The sequence below is a fragment of the Petaurus breviceps genome, unplaced genomic scaffold (genome assembly GCF_028583685.1).
Source record: "Petaurus breviceps papuanus isolate PSGF00001 unplaced genomic scaffold, PetGlider_PUasm1.0 90700, whole genome shotgun sequence".
Taxonomy (NCBI): Eukaryota; Metazoa; Chordata; class Mammalia; order Diprotodontia; family Petauridae; genus Petaurus; species Petaurus breviceps.
The window spans coordinates 679,036-690,622 of record NW_027187315.1 but is presented as its reverse complement, the minus strand read 5'-3'; positions in this window follow the sequence as shown (position 1 = coordinate 690,622).

Genomic DNA, 11,587 nt, shown 5'->3' with positions numbered 1-11,587 from the left:
CAATTCTGAGGTACCACCTCATATCTATCAGAAATGACAAATGCAAGTGGGGATGAGGGTAAAATAGATACACTAATGAACTGCTGGTGGAGTTGTGAACTGATCCAAACATTCTGGAGAACAATTTGGAATGATGCCCCAAGGGCTATCAATTGTGCATGCCCTTTGATCCAGAAATACTACTACTAGGTCTGTATCACAAAGAGATCGTAAAAAAGGGAAAAAGGGCCTAGATGTACAAAAATATTTATAGCAGCCTTTTTTGTGATGGTCAAAAATTGGAAATCTAGGGGATGTTCATCAACTGGAGAATGTCATTCTTTACTCTTCATTGTCTCATCTCCTCCATATCTAATCTGTTGCCAAGTTCTGTTGCATATGGTTGTGATGGAATACTATTGTGCTATGGGAAATGACAAGAGGGAAATTTCAGAAAAACAAGACTTTTATGAATTGATGCAAAGTGAAATGGGAATAAGCAAGAGATCATTGTGCACAGTTACAGCAACATTGTAATGATGATCAACTGTGAAAGACTTGTCCATTCTCATCATTGAAATGATCCAAGACAATTCCAAAGGACTCATGATGAAAAAAAATGCTATCCACCTCCAGAGAGGGAAGTGTGAAGTCCAAGAGCAAATTGAAGTATAATTTTCTCTCTTTATTTTTCTTGTTTATCTTTAATATCTAAATATGGAAATTTGTTTTACATGATTTCACATGTATAACTGATATCATATTGCTTGCCTTCTTAGTAAGTACAGGAAGGAGTTGGAGGGAGGGAGAGAATTTGGAATTCAGAATTTAAACAGAAAAGAATTTTAAAATAAATAAATAATATAACGAAATAAAAGTTCTAATTTGTGCCACAGGCATCTTCTCCAAGATCCTAAAACTCTACCATAGTGTCCTTGTCTATACCTTCCCAAGAAAGAGGGGGAGCTTTCTAGACTTCCTAGGCAGCCATTCCATTGTCTTCCAGGTACCCTTCCCAGACTTCTACACCTTCACAGTAGTTTCCATGAAACTCTTCTTTCTCCCCCCACTCCACCTGCCCCAAACACACACAACTGGTCCAACACTAATTAATCCCTCTCCTGACCTCCAATCTTGCATCTCCAGTTACCTGTTATCTCAAATTGGATGTCCACTGACATCTTAAACTAACCATGCCTAAAACTGAACTCATTATCCTTCCCCCCAAACACTTCCCTCTTAACTTTGCTATTACTGATGAAGGGTATCTATCATGTCATTCTTTATTCTTTGTTGTCTCATCTCCTCCGTATCTAATCTGTTGCCAAGTTCTATTGCTTATGCCTTGGTAGTATCTCTAGTGTATCCCCCTTTTCTTCTATAGACACTGCCACCATCCTGCTACAGACCTGCATCACCTTATTCCTGGACTATTTCAATAACCTCTGTCTTAAGTCTTCCCCCCTACTCTAGTCCAGCCTCTATTCAGCTGTCAAAGTGATCTTCCTTAAAGCACAAGTCTAATCGTGTCATTCTCTTATTTACTCTATTCCAGTGGCTCCCTATTATCGTTAGAAAAAAATATAAATTTTGTTCGGTTTCAAAAGCCCTTTATACTCTGGCCCCTATATGCCCAGTTCACCCACACTAGTCATCTGTAGTTCTGCTTGGTTTCAGTTCCTTGGAACAGGATGCCCCCAAGCTGGGCACCCCCTCGTTCTCCTTCTTTCCCAGCTTCCTTCTACGTGCTGTCTTTGCCTATTAGATTGTAAGCTACTTGAGAGAAACTATTTCTTTTTCTTACTTGTATTTCCAGCACTTAAAACTATGCATGACACACGGTAGGTGTTTAATAAATGCTTATTGAATTGAGTTGGATGATTCCTCACTTAGGACACTCCATCTCTGTACCTTTTTGTTTCCTTTTGGAGGAGGAAGGTAGGGCAATTGGAGTTAAATTACTTGCCCAAGGTCACACGGCTAGTTTTGTGTTAAGTGTCTGAGGCCAGATTTGAACTCAGGTTCTCCTGACTCCAGGGCCAGTGCTCTATTCACTGGGCCACCTAGCCACCCCCATCTCTGTACCTTTGTCCTGCTTATCCTCCAAGCTTGGAGTGTTTTCCCTCCCTTGTCCATCTCTGTTTGGCCTTTAAAGCTCTTTTTACCATGAGCTGTCCTACCTTTTCACTTTCCTCCCCTCCACACACTCCAAGATCCAGTGACACTGGTTAATTTGCTGTTCATTCCAGCTCAATGCCCATACCCAGATCAGCAATGGAAACAGCAAGTCAAACGCCAATTTGTCTTCCTCCCTCTCAATCCCACATCCTTATCTCTGTGGGAAAAATGACACATCTATTTAACCACATAACAGAGCTTACTCAGCCAACTGGCTAGCATTGCCCAAGTCAGGACATGAACAGTGTCAATAAAAGTGCAATGTTTGAAAGAACCACCAGGTGTCATAATAGCCTTTTGAATGACTATAATAACTGATCTCCACATGGTTCAGTAAAAACATTCATTCAGTGGTCACATTAGCCTGTGTGAACTTGGTCTTGAGAACCAGAGGATTCAAAGCTACCGCTATCAATCAATGAATCCACAGGCATTTTTTGAGCACCTATGAGATCCAATCATTGTACTAAGCCCTTTCAATACCAATATAAAGGATGAAGCTCCTCCTTTCAATGAACTTACTTTCTATCAAAAAAGAAAACAAGTATATTTATAGGTATATATAGGACATAAAGAAAATAAATTCAAAGTAGTTAAATACAAGATAATCTGAGAGGGATGGTACTAGCAGTTGGTGCTATTGGGAAAAGCTTCCCTTAGAAAGTACAGCTTGAGTTGTATCTTGGAGGAAGAGAGTTGGAGCCAGAGAGGTTCTCAGAGGTCCTTGTCTAATCAGTTTACATATAGGGAAAATGAGGAATTTTCCAAGGTTACCGAGGTAGTAAACCTCAAAAGTGATCTAAGTGGAGTGCTATATTTTACAAATAAGAGAACTGAGGCCCAGAAATGTTAAGTAAGTCACACAAATGACAGAGCCAGGATTCAAACTCAGATCCCCAGATTCCAATTCCAAACACTCCCAAGGAGATGGGAGTCAGGCCAAGATAATGGAAACAACTGTCATTTTTAACATTAATGAATGGGTTAGAAAGAGTCAGGGAGACCAAATAAGTCTCCTATTTGCAATAGTCCAGGTGAGAGAGAATGTAGGATTGAACTAGATTGTTAGCTGTATTACTGGAGAGAACAGGACATATTTGAAAGATGTGGAGATAAAAGCAACAAGATTTGGCAACTTATTGAATAGATAGGACGAGTGGTAGGAAGGAGTTGAGGATGACCCTGAGCTTGCCAACCTGGGCAGCTGGGAGAATAGTGGTGCGGTGGATGATAATAGGGAGGTTTGAAAGACTGGTATATTTTTTAGCAAAAGATCAGGAGTTTTTCTGTGGATGTGTTGAGTTTGAGATGCCTTTGGAACATCCAGTGTGAAACTTCTAATAGACAGTTGACAATGCAGGAGGTGGCTTTAGAGAGAGCTAAGGACTGGATATGTAGACCTCTCATTTACATAGTCATTTACATAGACAAGATCAATGAATTCATGAAAGCTAGTAAAATTAAGAGAAATTGCTACAGAATAAAATAAAAGAAGAGAAAACCTAGGACAGAATCAGCAGAAGAGACCAAGAAGATAGAAACTGGGTGGGAGGAAATCCAGGATGAAGCAGTATCATGAAAACTGAGAAAGAAAATAGTATCCAGAAGATGGTGTTCAATAGTGTCAAAAAGTACAGAAAGTTCAAGGATGAGGATAGAGAAGTCATTAAATTTACTAAATTTAAAAGGCTTTTGTAGGACTGTCCTATTTAATCATTTTTTTCACAGCTGTGAATACACAATTTCTGGGGTCAAAAGTGAGTTATAGGACTAGAATGGACCATACCCAAGAGATTACATGCCTTTCACATGGGATCAGTCTCAAAACTTGTCAGCACTAGTCTGCCTTATTGGTTGTGTGATATTTTAGTGTGTAAAAATTTTAAGTAAACAGCCTAGCTATGATTTTAAATTTGGAATTATTCTGTCATGTCAGCACATTTTTGAATTATTATAATAAGTGTCTGTAAAGCACACTTCTGGATCTTAGGGTAAGAATAAACCATGAGAAGCAATTTCTGGATAGATTAAATTAAATGAAGGGGAGGCTACCAATAATGTCTTTCTAGGTGTCCAAGAGAGACTCCAGGCCTGAAGCACTGATGTAATCTCTCCATCATTGTCTTTAGGTTAACCCTTAATACTTATTAGAAATTTTGATTCCTTGGAGATTTTGGCATTCCATGATTCATGATACAGAGCATTGCAAAAAGAATAAAAAAAGTTGGACTTTTACAGCCAAAGGCAACTCAGTATTATGAGAAGCCCTGGGCAATTTCACAATGTCCTTCTCATTCATTTCTGGGCCCACTTTATTGTCCATTTATAGAAGGAGTAGAGAAGCTGCAGCCTCAAGGTCACATGTGGCCCTGTAGGTCCTCAAGTGTGCCCCTTTGAATCCAAGATTTGTTCTGTGAAGCTGAAGTTGTAGGTTCCCCACCTCTGGGATTCTATAGCATCTGTTATATACTGTCTATCTAATATATCTACACATATGTATGTACACATATATGTGTGTGTATACACACAACCTGTATATTTGATATGTATATGTGCTTGCACACGTGTGCATATATACATGCATGTGCGTGCATATATACATACACACATCTATCTATCCATATATTGATGGGCTAACTCATTATTGCTAAAGGACTCATTTTTAATGGTTCCAGGACTAGAATCCAGGCTTTCTGAATCCTAGAGTCAGAGTCAGCCCCAGAGTTGCTCCTAGTACCTTTTCTATTATACCTCATAAGAAATCCCAGGCACATGAATAAAATCAATGGACCTGGCGTCTCATTCCATCTCTATGGCTACTATCTTGCTTAGTGACTTTGTACAAGTCTCTTCGCCTCACTAGGATTCAGTGACCTCATCTGGACAATGAAAAGGGTTGGCTAGTGTATTAGCAAGCATCCTAGCACACCCAAGATGGCCTTCTAGCAAAGGTTTTTTGCTCTACTTTTCTAAACGAAAAACAGCTTTCAAGGGGTTAATGATTTTACTTTAATTAACAGACAGATAACTACAGATAGGTAGAAAGAAGTGAGTATCCAAGAAAGAATCCAATAGACAGGGCTGTAACTGCCTAAACAGAATAATACCACCTACATACATCACCCCACCAGGAGAGCACCAGCATCTGAGCAGTGGGGGTAGGGGTGCTCTTAACAAATGGCTACTCAGAGTCCCATCTAGGGAATCAAAAGATCTTTCTCATGAGGGAACCCCCAAAGTAAAATGGTCTGTGTATTCTGTGTGTTGTTTTGTGTATATCCTGTCTCTGGGATACCGGTGGCACCTGCATTGCATCTACTGGCCCCAAAAGCTCTGGGCAGGTAGAAAGAATGAAGCCTTCTTCCTTTTGCCCTGCTCTGTTTTGTGTATATCCTGTCTGAATCTGCCACCCGGTAAGATTCAAAAAGCAGCCAAGCAGTAAGACCTATGCTAGCCTTCTACTTCTTTGGACTCCAGCCAAGATCCATCTAAGAGAAAAAGGATCACTTCAATGACCAAAGAGAAGTAGGCTTCAAAGCTGCACTTTGGAATAGGACTAACACTTAAACTTTTCCTGGGTCACAGAAAGAGAACTGTGCAACATCATTGGGAATATAGATCCAGGTAATTGAATTCATTCTGGTTATTATTTGGCACCAAGAAAATTTTAGTTCTGTGTAACTACAGAAACTGAATTTTAAGGTCACCAGATTGGTTCTTCAATTGTTTTTATTTCAAAGTTCAAAATTAAAACCACAATTTTTCTCTTAAAGTCTTGAAGTAGACCAGAAATTTTAAAGGAATGAACACCTAAGAAAAGTTTACTTGAGCAAAAGGTTAAAAAGAAATTCACTAAGATTCTCCTCCCCATAGTCTAGGGCTACAGGGCCTTCTTCTGACAAGACTAGTGCCACAGTGACAAGTTACAACTGCTAAGATTCTCTTCCCTGTGGTCCCAGTTCTTCTTATCTGGAGTTACAGAGCCCTCCCCCCGTCATCCAGCTCTGATGAAGTGGAAGAGACAGTAAGAAGTTTGAACCACTAAGATTTTTCTCCCTGTTGTCCTGGCTATAACTGAGCTAAGGCTGCAGTGAAGTTAATTTGAGTTAACCTCCTCCAAAAAGAAAAGGGGGGAAGGTGCAGCAGCTACATTAGAGCTACACAGGCTTGTCATCTGCCTATCTGAAAAGTTAAATTCCTGGAATAGAACATTTTTTTTTCTGAATGACATGGGAACAGTTAGACAAGGGAAAAGAAACTTGTGAAACAAAGGTACAAACACAAGTTAATCATTATCCCATATACTAAGCCTGGGATACATCTGAGCTACTAAAGTGTGTGTTAGATCTGAGCTATTCAGCCTAAAATTATATTCTTTCCACATCCTAAATAGTTTAGTAAAAGGGTACTTGGCCTAGCTCCCACTAGCAATAGTCTTAGATCCCCAGGTACTCTGAAAGTTCCCCAGGTACCCTGAAGCCCACCCCTCTAAGTAAGCAGAGGCTAGAGTTAAAAAAAACCTGTAAGATTGTTACCCCGTGTTTCCCCGATAATAAGACACTGTCTTATTAATTTTTTTGGACAGAAAAACACCAGAGGGCTTATTTTCAGGGGAGGGCTTATTTTAATGAACATTGACAGTAATTTTAATAAACAGGTAAATGAGAACAAAAAAATGTACCTTTATTCAATAATGAATTCAATAAAGAACAGGATGATGCGCTCACTGCTGCAGCTCTGATTGGATGCAGCTCGGAGCGCGGCATGCGTTTCACCCGGGGGGGGGCGGTGCATACAGAGGGTACCGTAATGTAGCGTGTAGCACAGGGGATCACCTTCACTACAGTAGCAATCTCAATAGGGCTTATTTTCAGGGGAGAGCTTATTTTAGAGGAATCTTACACAGTAAGGGGAGGGATTATTTTCGGGATAGGTCTTATTATCGGGGAAACACGGTAACTAAGCTATTTTGGCCTACAGTTTTAATGCTAAAACCTAAAATTGTTAATTTATTACTGTATGTGGAAAGGAGGAAACTGGATGAAAACTTGTCTGACTAGTTATGCCCATTCAGAGCAGTCTCTCCTGCTTCAAATCCCCTAGAAACCATCTCTATTAGGCAAGGTCATTCAGCCTGGGAAAGGAACTTGTTTTAGTCATGTAGGTTTTAAATGAAACTAACTTGCTAAAAAGTTGCAAAGATTAAAAAGGATTTCTATAAATTGGCTTTTATATTTTAGAAGGATGGTAAATGGAATTCCTTAAATTACAAGATCTGATACATTTTTATTGCTTATTGCAGCCTTCATGAGAATAGAAATAATTATAACTGGCTCTAAGCTGTGATTGGTGAAGCTTGTTGTTTAAGGTAAAAAGCACTTGGGACCATAACTAAATTTTATTTTGAGTCTGAATTTGGGTATAGTTGTCTGAGAGAAAATGCCACTAGCTACTCAGAGGGAATGTGATTCTCTACTGTCAACAGGTGGAAATCTACGTTTGGTAAACGCAGAAGGGACAATCTTAGCCTCTGTCTGGGATGGGATCCTCCTGGCTCAGTTTACCCATGAGGTTCCTTTGAAAAGGAATGTTTCCCACCTATTCCTGAGTTTAGCTATGAGATGGAACAGATGCTACATGGTTGGTACCTGAATTTAAACAGAGCCAAGGATGTTTTCTTCTGGCATATTTGGAATGTCACATGTCCCTGCTTTTTTTCTTCTATGACAGGTTTCTCTGCTCAGAGCAAGTAATCAGTAAAAGATATGAGCTTAACAAGTTGTGAAGCAGAAGAGCACTGTTTTGATCTGAATTTTTAGTTATTCCATCATCTAAGCAAGGGTTATAACATTTGTAACTGAAAATTATGTGTAAAATTCATCCCCTTTTTGAGATTCTGTTTGGTACCCCACCTCCTATTGTACTTTAGGTGGAGAATACTGTTATGTATGACTGTTAATGATTTACTTCTCAAGTCCCTCCAAGCTCTCTGAGACATTCAGGACACAGTCTGAGCAGTGTACCAGACCACTCCGTTGTTAAGGTGGCCAGAAGAAAAGCCTGAATCCACTGCTCTGGTGGCTTACAACTGAAGATTAAGAGACTGTCCTGATGCTCCTGTTCCTGGCATTCCTGCCTTTTACTGGTTCCAACTCTTATGCTCCCACCTTGTACTCTTGGACTCTTACTAAGACAATTAATGGGACTCTAATTGCAAAGAATGTGACTCATGGGCAGCCCACCCTCTCCTTTGATCTCTGTGCCCTGCTTGACCCCAGGTTCATGTTGTTTCCAGTGTTTCACAAATTAACTGTCCAACTATGTTAGAAAAAGAATCCAGGCCATCAAGCTGTTTGCCCTCTGCACTACCTATGTCCCCAGACTCAGTTGAGTCCGAGTTTCAACTATGAACAAGAAAAAGGGGGGAGTGAAGTGCCCATTAGAAATTATATACAAAGCCCTCTAAACCTGCCAGAAGGGGCCCCTACCAGGGTCCCTGGAAACCACCTGATAGGCCATAATAGTGAGGGAACTTTCCACCTGTGTTCCCAGAAACATACCTCAGATACAAATCTGTTCTTATTAGAAATATGCCCCAGATACAAGTCTGTTCTTGTTTTTGCTAGGTAATCATTTTACTAGAAGTGGCATTACACCCCCTTGTACACCACACTTTATTGTTAGCAACATATTATTCCATAAAAAATGTACCTTGCAGAGGACTTGATGCTGTCTTCCCTAGTGGGGATGCAGTCACCAGCTGGTTAATAAACACTTCTATTAAATTATAATCGGCATTTCTGTCCTGTTTCTCCTCGGATGTCCGCTTCAGTGGCTTCCCCTTCAGCTCCCAGACCCTCTTCTTCTGTGAAACAAGGACACCAACTGTAATCCCCCTAGCCCCCAGTAGGGAGCCAGACTGGGCGATTATAAGGAATACAACAACTTCCCCACCTGCCAAGAGAAGAAATCTCAAAAAACTTCAAGCCACTCCCCCCCCCAACCCCAATCTTTCACTGTAAGACCAATGATAACAGAGAATGGTTCCCACCCCACCTTCAACTAGGGAGAGTGAATATTAACTAGTTGCCATTTCCACATCTCCCTCCCCCCACACCCCTCAATCAGCATCAGTCCTGTAACTTGCCATACCACCAAGTCCAAGCTCCCCACTCCCTGCCCTCAATGCTTTGTCCTACTTGACTCACATAAGAATTGTATAGGTTTGTTGGGTGGTGTAGAATGGATAGAATGCTTGATTTGAAGTTAGGAAGACATCTTCCTGAGTTCAAATCTGGCCTTAGGCACTTATAAGCTGTGTGACCCTGGGCATGTCACTTAATCTAGTTTCTCAATTGTAAAATGAGCTGGAGAAGGAAATAGAAAACCACTCCAAAATGTTTGCCAAGAAAACCTCAAATGGGTAAAGAGTGGGACATTACTGAACAACAACAACAACAAAGAACCTTATAAAAACACATCAGAATTTGACAAAGATTTGGAAATTTGGGGGAAGCCCATCAATTGGTGAAAGGCTGAACAAGTTGTGGTGTATGAATGATGTAATGGAGTACTTTTTTTCTATAATAAGTAATGAACAGGAGGATTTCAGAAAAACCTGGACTTATCTGAACTAATGCTAAGTAAAGGGAGCAGAAGCAAGAGAACATTGCATACAGTAATAGCAACATTGTGTGACCAACTTTGATAAACTTAACTCCTCTTGACAATATGGTTATCTAAGACAATTCCAAAAGACTCATGATGGAATATGCTATCCGCAGCCAGAGAAAGATCTATGGAATCTGAATGCAAATTGAAACAGACTATTTTCTATTTTTTTTGTTTCATCTTTCTTGTGGTTTTCCCCTTTTGTTATGATTCTTCTTTCACAACATGACTAATATAGAAATATGTTTAATGTGATTGTACATGTATAGTCTGTATCAGATTGCATGCCATCTGGGGGAGGAAGGGGGGAACAAATTTAAAACTCAAAATCTTATAAAAGTGAATGTTAAAAAGTAAAAATAAAGAATGTAAAAAAATCAGACTATTGGTGGGGGAAGAAGGTACTCTATTCTCTCTAGAGCCCCAGTGGGGAGCCAGACTCCCTCAAGGACCTCAGTAGTCTGCCCTAGATCCATCCTCCCTTACCTCCCCTCCACTATGTGAGCATCTTCCTTCAATCAAACCTGCTAGCTTCCTTTTCTCTCTGTCCACCCTCCATCTTGTGCTGTATTTTGTCTGGTGGCACTGTACCTCCAAGCCCTGCTTTAATCTCCTCAGAAGCAGGAGCCATGGCCCCGGGCTGTGACTAATGATTCAATACCATATCCATAACCCATGTTTTTGACACAGGGAATGTAGAAAGTAAGAACTAAATAAGGAACTATGGGCTTTGATGGCAAGGTCTCCCGCTTCTTCTCAAACACCTGTTTTTTCCCTCCTTCAAAACATAAATGACAGATAAGGGAAATGGGTACCTTTTACCTGTATAGGACTTTGGTATTCTGAACCTCCCTAAGTCTGTATGGACAATGATCAAACCTGTTTGACTACATGATGTTAAGTTTTTTAGGGCAGAAATCATTAGAACTGAGATATTTTACTTTCTATCTTGTTCACTCAGATTTAAAACAGCATTGGACAGGCAGGTCTTCATTCTGCTCTTTAGAATGTATCTTGGTCCATCCTGGATCAAGTGTATTGTATTAAAGAGCAGGATGCACCTCAAGTTAGAGGACCTTAGCTTGAAGGCCCCTCACCATTTATTACTTATGTGACTTTGCAAGAGCTATTCAAACTGCTGGGGACTCAGTTTTTCATCTGAAAAATGGAGTTAAACTAGAGAATTATAAAAGATCCCTGATTTTATCCTCTGAAAAATCCTCTGAATTTATGATCCTCATGAATCTATCTTTGATCTTTGCAGAACAAAGACTCCTTTCTCCTGGAACTACACATTTACCTTATTAGCATCTGCTCTGACATTAGAACCATCTTTACCTCTAGCTGGTGTCCCCTTGTCTTTGACTCAAGAAGGCTCTGAGGGGGAAACTAGGTGGCACAGTGAAGAGAGCACTGGCCCTGGAGTAAGGAGGACCTTAATTCAAATGCAGCCTCAGACACTTAACACTTACTAGCTGTGTGACATTGGGGAAGTCACAATGCCAATTGTCCTACCTTACCCCTCCAAAAAAAAAGCAAAAGAAAAGAAAAGAAAACTGTGTTGTGGTTTTTGTTTCCCCAATTCTTTCTTCCTTGGGCCCCACATTCTATCTCTCTTTTCATTTCTTTCGTATATTAGTAGTAGTAGTGGTAGTAATAATAGTGGTGGTGGTAGTAATAGTAGTGGTAATAGTATAAGTAGTAGTAGTTACAGTGGTAATAGTAGTAGTAGTGGTGATGGCTGTAGTAGTTGTAGCAT